This window comes from Choristoneura fumiferana, chromosome 7, assembly GCF_025370935.1.
Source record: "Choristoneura fumiferana chromosome 7, NRCan_CFum_1, whole genome shotgun sequence".
In the NCBI taxonomy this organism is placed as follows: Eukaryota; Metazoa; Arthropoda; class Insecta; order Lepidoptera; family Tortricidae; genus Choristoneura; species Choristoneura fumiferana.
In genome coordinates this window covers 9,726,093-9,743,058 of record NC_133478.1, presented here as the reverse complement: position 1 = coordinate 9,743,058, position 16,966 = coordinate 9,726,093, and the positions used below count along the sequence as shown (strand labels likewise).

The window sequence follows — 16,966 nt, the reverse complement described above, 5'->3', positions numbered from 1 at the left end:
CCGAACTATATTGTTTCAATAGACAGAAAAAATATTCAAAACCATTAATTCTGTTCGACGACTGCCTCTGCGACGTTTTCAGAGTAGCACAACGGTTTTCCTGTCGTTATTTTTTCACGATTTTGTTCCCTGTTACAGAAACTCGCTATTTTAGTTCATCAATATTATTTTTAAGTTAGATACTTGCCTTGCCTGCGGCTGGAACACTAAATAATCTGTGTACTTACAACCTTTGTTGTTAGCGATTATGGCTCAAAAGAACAATAGGTGCTCGTGCACCTATAAAATGAAATGAGTGTAATTATTTGCCTACTGTTTTTTCCTGGCGGTAAAACCTTTGTAAATGTACCAGCATCTTCAAATACTCTTGTCTGATATAAGTCTGTTGTTCAAATACGCAATTGTTTAGTGTAGCCACGCCACACCTGTCAAGCGGCGGAGCACATCAGTTAACAAAATAACGAGGTATTATAATTTGTCGGTTGTATTCCTAAACACAAGTGTTTGCGTGTTTACGATCCCCGGACGAAGCGGAGGCGAATAGAATATACAATGACATGTCATTCACATCGATTGAGGCCGCATACAAGATGCGGCATATCATAAATTATGTATAGAACCCATGTTCCGCGTCGAGCTCGGATCGATCCGACCTTCATGCCGCTCTCTTCTCCCAGCCGAAGGCACAACTCATATCTGCTAAAGCTCCATCGTATTGAACGCCATTCTTCCCAAACTTCGCGTAGGTCGCTCATTGTTTCCGCAGCATATTGCCCGCAAGACTTTAATTCTGCTTAATGTCCGTGAGTAATGCTAATTCAGTAATACGTTCCATGCTATTTGTATAAATTCTAACAGTTTTCTCCCGCTAATTCGTTACAATGAAGCTACATAGGCATGAACGGGTAATAGATCACAATGATGGCAGTGTACTGTTAGATAACATGTCGCATGCAGCATGTAGCGGCGACCGTTGCCCCTTGCCTGAGCCGAGCGGCCCGCGGCCAGAGGCATCGGCGACTGGCACGGCGACAATTATTCCTCGCAACGGCGCGGCGGCGAGCGACGCTTACTGAACAATAGTGCACAATCATCGCGATTGTGCTCGCCGTGTCAACTGCCTCTCGCATGAGCTCTAGCATTGTTATGGTGATGCTCCAAAGCGTCAGGTTCGACGCTCCGTGAAAACAAATGAAGAATCGACCATTTACATTTCCAAACGAACGAAACTACTGGACCCGGGAACGTCTGAGACTGCTCAGTTAAATAAAGGGATTTTTACCGAAATAAATAATTCATGATAGGAAACTGAACCGGACGCCTCGTCTTCACAATCATTTACCATTAAAATTCGTCTCACCCCGGGGCTCTAAAAGTATTCCATCTACCACTTAAGGTTCGGTTAATTGGAATTATTAACCATTTCAACGTGGAGACCATTAGTGAAAACGAGGTGAACTCGAGCAGGTAAACGATGAAACCAACTTTTGGGGCGTCTTTTTTGTTAACTTTAGCAGGTACCCAACCCTCCGGCCAGATTGTGTACGTTTTTTCATTCACATAAAATACACAACGTAGATCGTGAAGCCCAGCTAACGTCGATTTGTAAATCTTACAACATAAGAGCCAGAATTACTTGCAAGGCTCCGGCTAATAATACTATTTTTCATCGGTAGGTACGTAGGTAGGTAGTTCGCCCTTTAAAAAAATGGTCGATCCATATTCACAATTTTCATGTTTACTTTACTATCTGTGTGCAGCCCTAAATCCCTCTTTTGCACTTGATAACGAACGAAGTTAATGATTCCTATTCGGACTGGTTTTTTTCATCTAGGTATTGTTAAACTTACGCTAACAATACTTTGTCTTTCTATTTCAGAACCAGTCCCGTCCAGTGCAGTCGATGAACAACTCAGTCGCCAGCGGAATGGGCCCTGTAGGCGGTAGTGCGACGGGCGGCAGCGTCAGCTGGGAGCAGCACCCGGCGCTGGCACGCGCCGCGTCGGTGCCGGCGCACCGCGCGCTCGTGGGGCTGCTCGACCGGCTCGGCCACCGCCGCCTAGAGCGCACCACCAGTGAGCCCGCGCCCCCGCCGCCCGCCACCAGCCGCTACAAGACCGAACTCTGCCGCCCTTTCGAGGAAGCCGGCGTCTGCAAATACGGTGACAAGTGTCAGTTCGCACACGGTATGCGCGAACTCCGCAACCTGCAGCGCCACCCGAAGTACAAGACGGAGCTCTGCCGCACCTTCCACTCGGTAGGATTCTGCCCGTACGGACCGAGATGCCATTTTGTGCACAACGCTGAAGAAGCCCGGCGCCGCGAGCCGACATCTCCTGGCGGGTCGCTGGCGTCGCTGTCGTCCGGCTCGGGCGGCTCCACGGGCTCATACATGAGCGACGGGTCCCGCTCGCCGCGCTCGCCGCACTCGCCGCACTCCCCGCAGTCGCCGCAGTCGCCCCACTCGCCGCCCGCGTTCGCGTTCCGCGGCTCGCAGTCCCCGACCCCGAAGACGAGAGGCTGCCCGTTTTCAACCGCATCGTGTCCGCGTTCGGCGATCTCGTCATCGCCTAACTGCCTAGTCCTAAGATAACTTATACCGAGCGTAGCGATAAGGATCGTCCGTCACCGAAGTGCCTCACTCGACGTCTTCCAGGCCGCGCCCGAGCGCCGCGCCGTCCCGCACACCCGCTCAACGAATGATCTCCAGTTTGCCGATGCTCTTTAACTACTTCGCCCTGTAATATATAAAAATAACGAAGTTTTCACTGGCGTCTCGAAAGTTTGCGGTGTGAATTTATAGTGATTACGTACATCTTTAATTATCGGCACGCACTTGTATATGGCACCTTATATTATTAGATATTTATTGCGTAGCTCGCGGTAGTCTTCCCTTTGCGATCCTCCGCCGAGCGGTGGTCTCTTGTAAAGTTAGATATAGAACATTTTATTTATTCGTACTGCCTAACCGCGCTCGGAACTGTACCGCGGGGAGGCGCTCGTGATCTATTTTTAAGGATTTAAGATAATAATTATTATTTATTTCGAGTCTCTTTAACTATAATTATTATTTTGTAACTAGCAGTTGCGATGCCGCACCGCATACGGACGCGTAAGGCGTTTTGCTCTGTCATTCTCAGTCGCCTGATTACGGTCCTGCTTATTCTCAACCTCAAACACCATCTTGAACATAGTCAATAGCAGCAGCAGGCCGCAATCAGTCGACGGCTCGTCGAGAGCTCGGCGAATACACGTGTCCTCTATTGTACCCAATCGGCTCGATTAGTTTGCCCGCCAAGTGCGTTTAACTTCTGCACACCGAAAGTTCTAAGATGGGCCAAGGAGCCTATCGGGTGTATCGACTAGCTGGCCGCCTCGCTAGATCGCGATCATCCGGCCCACCTGAGGACGGTCGGTGCGGCTCGCGGCGAGTCGCCCGCAGCGGCTCGTCTGCGGGTTTTTTTTATTTCGCGTCGCGCGAGAGGACCGGCTCCGAGCGGAAACCTGTTTGGGATTTTCGTGATTGTTTTTTTTCGACCTCGTGCCTCACTCTCCGGTCCTCCCGCCTCGGCGCTCGAACTGATCGGGCGCGCTGCAAAAAGTAAAGAGGACGCGCGCCGAACTCCGAGGACTCGCGCACCGCACACTGCATCAAGTGCCTACAAATGACGATAATACATATATTTTCTTGTTTAAAAGTGATAGTACGGCGGGCCGCGGCGCCGCTCGCATTCACGCCGCGCACCCACACAGAGTGACTTTTACTTTAATAACTAATAAATCGATTATAATATTTAATTTTTAGTTCCATCAAGATAGATTGATTGTTTATTTATTGTCTCCTTTTGAATACAATGTTCAAATTGGCACAGTTATTACTTTTGTATTTTTGACAGAACTAAGATGATTAGTTTCGACATAGGGTAGTTTTTTTTTTCTTTGAATTTAAAGTGTGATATTTTATAATATTTATATAACAAAGTTTAAAGTTTTAATTAAGGGACCAATGTAAGTGATTAGGAGAAATTCTGATAGAAGCAGCCAGATTACGCTTTCGAATCTTACCAAGAGACTGTACTCGCCACTTATGAATACCTAACATATTTTGTTATACTTGTCAGATCGACGTTTTGTATGATCAATAAATGAACATGTTAACCGTTCTTGGTTTTGTGTTTAATTATTATCATAGACCGAGATGGTAGTATTTTTGTTTTTTTCTATAGTTTATTAGTTTCAGTTTTCTCCGAATATTAGCAATTTGTTGCATGGTGACCACTTAAAGATAATAATTTTGTACCTAATTTAAGTTATTAGATTTAAGCGTTTTCATAAAGTTCGCGAATATTATTTATTATCAGTTCATTACGAATTATAAACCATTAAAGCTGATTTATTTAATTTCTTTTGTATTTAAACAGACATCTAAGTACTAAGATTACATAACTTAATGTTAGTAATGTAATATCATGAGTCATTTAATATAAACAGGCATTAGGTTAAACTCTAGTACCTACCTATGTCAGTTGTAATTAAGTATTTAATTTTTTATTTAATTCCATTGTAAGTTTAATCTTAACCATCCAAAAATTGACTACGTATGCTCGTTTAGACAAAACAAATTAAGGCTAAAGCTTGTTTATGACATTTTTCTTGTAAGTTTTCCTTATTTCCATCTGCATTTTTATTGAATTATAGTAAAAATATGTTCAATTATGTTTTATTTTTATTTTTGTTCTTACTCCACCACACTTTTATTTCGTTTGAATTTATTTGCTTTCATATGGTTTAAAATACCTAACATACTTCGCAAACGAGACATGAGCTTAAACACCTCAATTAATGTTAATTAATTCTGCGAAGCCAAACAGACCACTCAAGATAATTTATAAAATATCGAAGCCACGATTTTAATCCTTTAGAATTGGAGTCGACTAGCTCATCTGGGCTGGGCATACAGTAACGGATGTACCTACATTAGAATACAAAAAGATATACTTACAAAGTAAACATTTTTTCACCTTATTAGGTACAATGCAATAAGGTGAAACAAGTATATTATTATATGTATTTGTAGTAGACTATACCCAACGGCTGTAAATCCAAATTTCGCAATTTCGATTGTCTTGAAATTCTCATAACAAATAACCCTCCTTCGGGGCAGTCGGGTGATTACAAAAACATGGAAAAGAATGTAGTTTTATCGAAGCTGTACGAAAATGACAATAATATTGATAATATGAAGCCGATAAAATATACTAGAGGGGGAGGCCTTTGTCTAGCAGTGGACGTCTTCCGGCTGATGATGATGAAAATATACTACGTTCAATTCTAGGCGTAGGTACACAATACTAGTACTTACTTCTAATTGAAATGTCAATTCACGCAAAATAGATTGTATAGCACTTGACATGGTAAAAAGTAATCTTCAGGCGCGTTCATGACTACCATTACAGAGGATGCTTTCTCGGACTGTATACAACAGTCGTCATCAGATAGATAGGTATGTATACCTATCGGAAGTTGTTCCAAAAATTCTATATTCTTCACCACTCCCGTAGGTATATGGTTATAATTCATCAAAGTTGGTACCTATCTATACCTACGTCATTGTTTCCACACTTACTTGAAGCGGCCGTGGCAGAGATGCAGTGTTTGGATGAAGCATTTCCGTGAATATGGGCAGCTTACAATAGAAACAATGCTAGATGAAAGTAAGTAAGTATAGATTTCAACAATTAAGTAAATAAACAATAAATAAGTACCTAGTACTTACTTCCCTATGGCGGTCTACATGGTAACAGTTTCTGCCATTGGTACAACAGCTAAAATTTTTAAATTTTTGGTTATGCTCAGGATAGAAAGCAAGCACCTCCGTCAATACCAGTAAGATGCACGTAGCCTGTGTAAAATCAGCCTAATGCCTCAGGCTAAATATTATCTACTTAAATATTAAAACTGGAAACTGAGTAAGTATGAGGTAAGTATTTCTGTTAAACGAAATCATTAAGTATGCAATCTAAGTACCATTTACTGTATTTATGAAGTAGGCACCTACTTAAGTCGCGTGAATTAAGTGCAGGTTAGTCGTAGGTATCTACCTACCTACTACTAAAATTATATTAGTTTTCTATGGCTATAATTTGATCAGGCGTCACGTTGCTTCAACTGAGTCGGCCACTTTGGTAACCCGACTCCCAGATAACGACTGGCCTTGACAAGACATCTCATTTCCACAACCGTACCAAGGCACATACCAACACGAATCGGACACCAAAATACCACCATCCCAAACAAATACGGTCTCACGTTGCTAAACTCGCTACCATAGACCCGCAAAGTTATCGTTGCAGCTATGCCATGGCGCAGTGAAACGGATGTTAAAATAATATTATTATTGTTCAGCTAAATAACGAACATAGTTTTAATTATTCCATGCTGATAACGCTAGCTTCCATTTCGAGAACTAATTTGACATATTGGCCTGTGTTATACGAAGAATTCCGTAAATTGTTGTGCCTTGATAAAGAGGTGAGCGTATGTTGTTTTGCTACCCGCGTGTGCACTTGTTTTGTTTTGTATTAGCGTGCGCAAACCATGTCCAACAGCGTACTCTGCATATAAATAATACATAAAAAGTAGGTACTTCAGTAGGTAAGTAGGTACATAATAAAATAAAAGGTAACAGAATGGTCTTAAGAAATTGGAGTTACGTTACCAAGTAAAGAAGCCATACTTATATAACCTACCTTCGGTTTGAAATGCAAGAATCCATAATACATTAACCGAAATACATATTATGGATATCACATCGGTAATTTTAATTTGGTTGGACGGGATGGGATACATACGATACACACAACATTAGGTATAATTTACTTCAGCATTTCACAGTGCTAAAAGTTTAATATTTTTTCATCACACTTGCTCGTAAACAGTGTCGTTAACAGGCAGGCTACCTTAGTTGCAACCCCCCAAATAAAACCCTCGACCTTAATGTCCTTGTCATGAAACCCGTGGTCGGTAAATGAGTCATTGCGCGTACACATTTTCTTGCCATGAAGCCCAAGGTCGGTAAATGAGTGAGTGCCCGTACTGATGGTGCTGCGCGCGCTGCTGCAGGACTACATGGACCACATGCACACGCACGTTGCGGCGCATGCCGAAGGAGGTAGAGGGCGACGTTGCCAAGAGCACAGCCTAAGGTATCGCCAATATTTGGAAGAATTATATTTTTTCTTTTACAAATATACAATTTTACTTGCAAATGTGATGAAAAATATTGTATTTCGCACGGGCGGTACTAGAATTACGAACATCGACTCATTAAAGCCCCAGTCTTCGACTTCGGGCTTCTAATAGACTCTCGTTCGTAATTCCTTATTTACCGCCCTTAAGACACAATGTACTATTTCATCACACTTGCTCGTAAACAGTGTCGTAACATGCAGGCTACCTTGGTTGCAACCCCCCAAATAAAACCCGGATCGACCTTAATGTGCTTGTCATGAAACCCGTGGTCGGTAAATGAGTCATTGCGCGTACACATTTTCTTGTCATGAAGCCCAAGGTCGGTAAATGAATCAGAACCCGTACTAATGGCGCTGCGCCGTGCCCGTGCGCGCGCTCCTGCTGCAGGACCGCATGGTCTACATGCACACGCACGTTGCGGCGCATGCTGAGGGAGGGGGAGGGGGAGGGCGGCGCTACCAAGAGCACAGCCTAAGGTATGGCCAATATTTGGAACAATTATATTTTTCTTTTACAAATAAGTATAAAATTTTACTCGCAAATGTAATGAAAAAACATTGTATGTCGCACGGGCGGTACTAGAATTACGAACATCGCCTCATTAAAGCCCTCAGTCTTCGACTTCGGGCTTCTAATAGACTCTCGTTCTCGTTCGTAATTCCTTATTTACCGCTCTTAAGACACAATGTTAAACAACTGTTCCTGCTCAGCATTATTATGAAGCAATACGGTTTAACCATTTATGATAGATCAATCTTAATGAAACGAAGAAATAACATTATCATAAATTAGCCTCTAAAATTCCGCACTTCGTTTATAAAGAAATTTTTCAGTTTTCTAGGTCCTTATATATATAATATAATTAATAAGCTGAAATTTGTACATTGACTAAATATTGAATGAAAACATGAAGTAAAAACTTGCTTAAAAAAATTACTTACCTATGAGGAAACTGAGGAACTTTTTATTGTTCTTCGTTAGTGTCTTTCTCAGCATACTACATCCGGACACACTCGAACACACACACACACACACACAGCTGTGGCCACTTAATTATTTACGATTTTGTCTAGTTACTACATATATTAGTCTAAGATAGTTGTTCCTTTTTATGGAAATGAAGAATTATTATTATTAAAAAAATATTACTATTATTATTATATCAAATTGTTTTGCAATAATTTGAGTAAATATTTTTTTAAGCACGTTGGAACCATCTGGCCGTAAGACCATTTGAATTCTAAAATAAACACAGTTCTTAGCATTATCTATGGTAGACGACACGAAAAAAGTGACAATCACGAGCTACTACGAAATTCGAAAATCGAAGTTCATATCGTTTTCCTGAGGCTAATATTATTTAATACGAGAGTGAGAGGGACGGTACGATATGAACTTCGATTTTCGAATTTTGTAGTAGCCCCCTGTATTGGCGGGCAGCCATTATTTTATTCAGTTGTTTTCTTAGCGCCTTTCTTTTGCCGACCTGTGAAGTGTTTGGACACAAAGTAATTTAATTTTTTGCATTTTTTTCCTCGCAATGTGATGAAAATCATTGTATGTATCACGGGCCGTAAGGGGATTACAAACTCGAGTCATTAAAAGCCCTCCGCCTCCGGCGTCGGGCTTCTAATAGACTCGTTAGTGATCCCCTTCTTACGCCCCTTAATGCACAATGTACTATTATCGACCATCTTTCAACTAGGAAGTGGTAGGTACTCAAGACATGCACTATAAAGTATTCAGTCCAACATTAACCCATCCTTAAAGTGATATAACAATCATGGTTTGTACGGATATCAGCCGACACATATCAAGTAAGAAAGTAAATACGAGACACGGTGTTAGTTCAGTGATAATAATAATTGCTGCTGGATGTAAGTGATAAGGGCGACCATTATCTAATATTTGTACAGCTAACAGTGATTAGATAACGAAATATACTATAAATGTGTACATAAAGTTACGAAAATAGTAACTTTGGACATAGAGTAGGCAAGAGTGACTTGTGAAAGAGTGATGTATGGAAAGGATAGGTTTAGCTACCTATTATTAGTACATTCCATGCGTGTTCCATGCTAAGCAATCAACGTTTTTTCTAATTGACAAATGACGTATCATACTTACGGATATGTCAGATGGAATACAACTTATTTTACATATTCCATCATTAGGAACTGCAGAGTTGCAAACACCTTTCTTAATGTTGGACTTGTTAAAGAATCATTCTGGCTGGTACCTACTGGAGCGGATAAATAACTCGAATATTAAATGATTTAATTACTTACATTGTAATAAGACAAGCTCCAAACTTACGAAACCTCTGACGGACCACATCCACACGCGAAAGTTTATGACTTAATTTATGCACGGAAGGATTAAACTGAAAGTTATTTATTTTGGCATAAACAGATAGAGTTGAAACTGGATGTCGCCTTGTCGAGACCATTTCCTGTGTATGGTGCGAAACGTTTTGGAAAGTTATTCAAGGGTAGGTTGGGAATAGGGTTGCCAGGCGTCCGGATGAAGCCCGACATAGTTAGGCTTTTTCAATGCTTGTCCGGCCAAATTAAACGGTGTCTGGCCTGTCCGGCTTTTGTTAGGCTTTTTACAACTGACCAGTGACTATCCTACTAATATTATAAATGCAAAAGTTTGTACTTAAGTCTGTTTGTTTGTTTGTTACTTCCTCACGTCTAAACCACTGAACCCATTTAATTAAATTCGGTATAGGTACAGATACTACTAATACTAATTACTACTAATACTAATTATTACTAATTACTGGCACTTGAGGTATCCCATCTTACGCCTCTAGGTTAACGCATCTGCAATTCCCGTTTGCAGAAGGACCATCAGGAGAACTTGCTCGTTTGCCATCCAGTCGTATAAAAAAAAAAAAAGATAGTTTGAATCCCGGAGAAGGACATAGGAAACTTTTTATCCCGGAAATTGCATAGGTACTTCCCGCGGGATAGCGATAAACGAATTTTGCTCGGACGGAGTCGCGGGTAACGGCTAGTAAGTTCATAAAAATAAAAATGATAATAACCGTAGACATATAAGGCAAAAACTAGTTAAAATATAAACTATCACTAATAAAATCGATTACACACCCTTAGCATATTTAATCGAGAATCGCAATAAATCGATTCAAATTTACATTGTCACAACCCTTTAATTGCTTAACGACATGTGTCACCGTACCCATCCTATCCGAAAAATACTATAACATACAAAGTTTTTGTCATATTTTAGGTATACTCAGACGCAAAATCCCTAGGTAGTACCTACTTAATGTTATAAGTGCAAAAGAAACTCAGTCTGTCTGTCTGTGTGTCGGTCTTCCTGCTTGTTACTTCTTCACGCTTAAACTACTGAACCGATTAAGATGAAATTTGGTATAGAGTTTATAACTCTGGGAAGTTCATAGGCTACCATTTATAATGAAAAATTATTTTTTTTTGACGCGTTCGAAGCTTCGGGCATAGCTAGACCTTAATGATGGGGCGTCCAGCCTTTTTGCCCAAAAGTCCGGCCAAACTGGCGGGTCTGTCCGGCTATTACGTTTTGAGGACCTGGCAACGTGGCAACCCTAGTTGGGAAGAAGGAAATGATAATGCCCTCGTTTTGATTGCCTTTCCGGGTATATTTTCGGTTTTATCTGTACAGTGTGTGCGGTGACGCCACATCATCGGTTTACTCGACCAACACAAATAATAGGATTCATCATAGGCCTTCGCTGCTTTAAGAGATAATGTTCCCGAACACCTCTGCACATGCCAAATTTCATCGATATCGTTAGAGCCGCTTCCGAGATCCTCGAAATAAATAAATATACAAGAGTTACACTTTCAAAGTTATAAGATTATACCCGTGGAAAGCCGGGGCGGAGGGCTAGTTAAGAAATAAAAAGAATATAGTTAAAGTAACAAGTTCAATAATTTTAGCGCAATTAAATCATAAGTCAAAATAAGTGATTGTTTGTACAGTCATTTTCTGGGTAGGTAAGGTCACATTACTAAGTCACCAACTCAATAGGTACTACTTACATGTTTCACTCAGACTTCCCAGTTTGTATGTACTAGTAGTAATGCCTACAAAATGTTGATGTATGAATTAATATTCCTAGGCGTCAGTCTCCATAATGTCTACATAATCAATTCCCGTCCCGACTTGCTACCGGGTGAAGGCGATACGTATTATTTTATTGCGGCTTTTGTATGGGTACTGTCACATACAAAAACAGCAACGGAAATTATTGTATTTCATTGGAGTTGTGTCGATTATTGACTAATTTGTAGCAGTATCCATTCTACATTATTATACCTTCCTGCATTGAGCTGTAGTATGTCGAAATTAATGTAACGAAATAAATATGGATCCGTAAGTAAATCCACTCTAAATTGTTTTTTTTAAATTATGAGTGGTTTTCACTATCTATTATTTCTGTATGTACCTACTGTTTCTCGCGACTTCGTTCCGAAGAAATCGTTTATCACGCTCCCACGGGAACTGCGCAATTTTCGGGATAAAAACTGCCCCAAGTCCTTTTCAGAGTCTCAAACTAACTCCTACCAAATTTCATCACAATCGGTTGAGCACTTTAGGCGTGAAGGCGTAAAACAGAAACAAAAATACTCATTTTCGCTTTTATAATTATAATATAAGTAACGATGTAAACCATTCATTGTAGGTACAAGAAATACAAATCTAGCTAGAACTAATGCGTCCAGTCCTGGTTTCCAAACGCTATTAGAGCATAAATAATTTTAATTTACAACTTGTTGTTGGGGACAGTACTTGAGCAATACGGTTGGCAGCAATCAAGACAAAGGCTCGTAAAGATACGCGACGCAGAAGGAGGCTTTACGCGGCGCGGGCGCAACGTTCCACCACCGCACAGAGAACTTTGCACTTTAACATTGTTTTTTTTCTTTTCAGTCTTGGGAACTAATGTGGTAAAGCAGCCAGTTATTTTTTAAACAAAAAAATAAATTTTTCGTTGTGCGATATTATCATAAATTAAAATTGGTTCGACCAATCGTCCGCTTTAGAAAAAGTTTAGTAGAATTAATATGTACACCAAGAAAATTTATAAAATTATATGTAGTAGCAGCATAACATGATAAATGTGCCTATGTATGAGTCATGTCATGATTACGAATACTTAATGTAACGTGTAGGCATTTAGGGGCTGTTTCGCCATCCATTGATTAGTGTTAACTGACGGTTAAATGTGATGCTGTCTTTATCTGCTTTGTTCGAATAGACGGAGACGGCATCACATTTAACCGTCATGCAGTTAACACTAATCAATGGATGGTGAAACAGCCCCTTAGTCAATAATTTTACGAATTTTAGAAGTTTTTCGGTTACTTTGAAACTCTTATTTACCAGTGATGCTATTCAATTGCTTGTTTTCGTATTTCCCAAAAAGGAAAGTCATGTTAGACGTAGAAAACACTTTGTTTTTATGTCCTTGTCTGCTATCAGTGATAGTAAACTTCATACACGATAAAAATCTAAATAAAACTTTTAAAACTAAAACAACGTAAACATTTACTTCGGGTCACTAGTAGGTACAGTCAAATGCAAAAATATGTACTTATCTAACCCTTATTTCAAAAATATGTACCACTGATTCTTATTTCGACGTAATAAGGCTTTGGTAACATATTTTTGAGTGGTTCGAACTTGACTGTACATGGTAAATAGGTACACAAGAAGACTTATAATCACACTAAAATTCTAAAACAGGTATCGCCAACTTCGTTCCTAAGATCTGCTGTTTTTTAGTACACTTTTCAGAAATAGTTCCTGCAAAAACATCTATTTTTCTGCCTTGTCATGATCCACTGGACCAATAATAGCTGCGATCAGTTGACCACTCCTTCACCTATTTACTAAAACAATTTTTTTTTCGACTGGATGGCAAACGAGCAAATGGGTCTCCTGATGGTAAGAGATCACCACCGCCCATAAACATCTGCAACACCAGGGGTATTGCACACGTATTGCCAACCTAGAGGCCTAAGATGGGATACCTCACGTGCCAGTAATTTCAACGGATGTCTTACTCTCCACGCCGAAACACAACGTGCAAGCACTGCTGCTTCACGGCAGGATTAGCGAGCAAGATGGTGGTAGCAATCCGGACGGACCTTGCACAAGGTCCCACCACCTGCAAAAAATGCTGGCTGTTAATATTCAGGTTTTTTTTTAATTTTTCTAATGATACATAAAAACAAAAGATAAATGCCGAGAAGCACATCTGCTACACACAAAAATCCATAGAAAGAATCACTTTATTTTCCTAGCCTCATTCAGTGCTGCTTTCCCATCCCATATTTAGCCCACCTCGCTCCTCTTCCTCGCACTTCTTTGGTGGACAGGCAGCCTAAAGGCTCAAACAGACTACGACACTATACACGGTACACTCAGAGTATACACGAAGTGTCTGTGTGTACGCGCGTGTTACCCGCTTTCCTACAGGCATTTTGTGTACATGTAGGTACACATGTGTAACGTAAAAGTGTCGTAGCTTAAACTTAGCTTAAGAGTGAGCAGTACCCTTAGTGTAAGTTTTCGGTTACAAAATACGTCTCGATCGCGCGCGATCGCGTCAAAATCTCAATTTGTGTGGAAACACGAACATCGCAAACGTTCCGCTAGAGGCGCTGTTTGTGTTTGCATACAAATTGAGATTTTAACGCGAACCCGATCGAAACGTATTTTTTTACCGAAAACACACTAAGGGCACAGTACCACTACTATGAGTTTACAGTGACCGTACCTATACTCGATAGCGACGGCTTAAATTATTTGTATGGAGAATTTTACAGCGCCTCTACAAATAATTTACGCCATCGCTATCGAGTATGGTCACTGTAAACTCATGGTAGTGGTACTGATCTCGCTTCGCTTGCATTACGGACCTCCATTTGGATAGTACAGGGAGCTAAGGTCAGGTCGCGGATAATTTCAAACAATGTGCCGTAGGTAAGTACCTACTATATTACCTAAGCCACCCTTATAAGAGTATTTGTCAATAATGGTAATTCAGAAACCACACGGCTGTTAAGCTTTATTTAGACGGTGCCAGAAATATCGTGCTACATTGTTTCATTGCGCGTTCATGGTTATGAAGGTATGTATGTATATTGAGTGCTCGATCATCTACGGCGCAACGCAATGTACTACAACAACACGATATTTGTCGCAGAGAGGAGGCAATGATCATAGCTCACAAACTCGCATGCAAATTGGTGCGACTATGACACGATTTGTCGCCAAATAGAGCCGCCAAAAGCGTACCGCGTCGAAGACAACAACAAAGTACGACTCGTCTAGTTGACTTATCTTTTTAATGGCTTTTGATACGATTGGTGGCGATAAAGTCGTATGATTGATACTTCAAATATAATTGTGGAAAGAGTGTTTCCACTCGTCACTGATCAAGATATACTCGTAGGTGCTTAAATATCTTGCTACGTCATAGGAAAATGTATAAAGGCTCAAGATGATTTTTTAGTAGTAAGTAGATACCGTACATAAAAGTACCTAATCTACGCATGTCGGTAGTCAATTTTAATCTGAATAAGCAGCCCAGGCATCGCTCGGAGTATTTTTTGTTAAATCTTTTTTTTTGACAATATACACGTATACTAAAGTACTTATTATAGGTATATAAAAGTAAACTGAATAAATATATAAATAAAAAGAAAGTTAAAAACTGAGTCGCGTTTAACCTAGCCTAGAGTCACAGGGCGGACACGCCATACAAAATACGCGTTCTTGAATCAACATAGGCACGACGACGTCTGTACACGCGTCAATGTGTGCGTAAGACACACAGGGCTGACTATCGCAAAACCCTAGTACTATAGGGTATGTAAGTATGGCTTAGATGTGTAAATAAATGTAATCGTTAATCATATATTTTTATTTAAACCTACTTAAAATGTGTCTGTCTATGTATTTAAGCATTATTATTATATATTACAATAAATATATGACTACAAACTTGAACGAATTATTCGGTACCTAATTAGTTAGGTATTTCATGTATTAATCGCGATACTTTTAGACAATTTGTTATATAATTAGTACAGTGTGTGTAGATAAGATATATATTGGTCTATTGATAGGAGAGAATTAACAAATAATTTTACAAATACCTACCTACTATATAAGACTTCTATTTATACATTATAGGTACACACTTTTAAACCTAGGTATTGGTTTTTTCCTCAGTTACCTTATACCTGTGCTATACCTACATTATACATGTTGCTAATTAAAGTTGGTTAGGTACCTTACCTACCTTTTTTCGTCCTTCGGAAATCGAAAAAAACTCCTTTTCTTATCTTTGGCTGTTGACAAACACCCATACAATGAACAGTATATCACCATTTCGCAAAGTTATTGCTTGAACTTAGTGCCGTGCGACGGTGCGGCCGACATACATCGCGTTGCGCGCCCGACTGCTTTCCTGCGGTTTTCCTGCAATCTGCGCTTGAGGGGTGGGGTAACTCGAACCGGTGCGGGGCGGAGCGTGGCCATTCTGTACGTCAGTACTATTATATATTCTGTGCTAGAGTTGAACTCTAGACTCCCAGTTTAAAAGTCCAACACTATACCACGACTGAACCACGACGCTGATGTCAGAGTTTTCGAAGTTACCATCTTTTTGCGCATGAAAATTTCCCGTCCGTCACTAGAAAAAACATTTTAACTCAAAATCACGCTTTTACGCAGAGATACGATAGGACCAAGCTAGATCGATTGTTCGTGCCCGAAAGCCCCCATCGCAAATATTGTCAAAATCGTTAGAGCCCTTTCCAAGATCCCTGATATAAATTAATATTTAAATAAATATACAAGAACTATTTCATTGACGTTACATTAAAAACAATCATGTCAAATTTCATGTCACATTTTACATTACCGCTCCTTCAAGGGCTTCCAGTTTCTGCGACGGGAAACGATGCGTTTCGCAGATAACTAAGACTGTCGTATTTTTATAAAACCGCATAAGGCCTACCTACTTGCAACATAACGGCAAGTACTGGACACAAAAACCTCATAATTACAGGGAACTATAGTAACTACCAAGAAGGTAAGGTCTTTGAGACGCGAGCGTGAAAATTTTAAATTGTAGCAGTATATTGCGAGGCTCATTCGGTCTTTTATAAAACGTTTGTCCAGATACCCCGCATTGTAACGCAATTTATCAAATATTCCATTTTTTAAGCAAAACTATGTGAATTTCAAAACCGAATCTGAGCAGCGTGTTTGTATACTTATTTGAATTGCACCGCCTCGTGCATTATTAAAAAAACGGTTTATTTAGAGTCAAGCACCGAGGCTTCATACAAATTTCTTCGGGCGATGTCGGTTCTGATTCAAATATATTAAAGGTAATTTTGTATGTAGAGTGGGCAAAATCATGTGCCGCTGAGTATAGATGTGTCTATCGATCGCGACGTAAGCCCACTTCATAATAAATTGTAGCCCATTGTAGTAAAGTGCTTTCATATACAATGCCTGCAGACACGCTGGAACCGGCACATGTCCATTCATTTAGTACTTTATTAACCCCCGACGCAAAAGGGGTTTAAGTTTGACGCCTATGTCTATCCGACTGTCTTCTGTCGCACCGTAGCTCTTAAACAGATGAACCGATTTCGATGCGGTTTTTCTACGTGATAGT

The 16,966-nt window shown here is 40.2% G+C and overlaps 1 pseudogene; it reads left to right on the top strand.

The window, feature by feature from the left end:
* Positions 1-1,873: 1,873 nt before the first annotated feature.
* LOC141429921 (uncharacterized) lies at positions 1,874-3,600 on the top strand (annotated as a pseudogene).
* Positions 3,601-16,966: the final 13,366 nt, after the last annotated feature.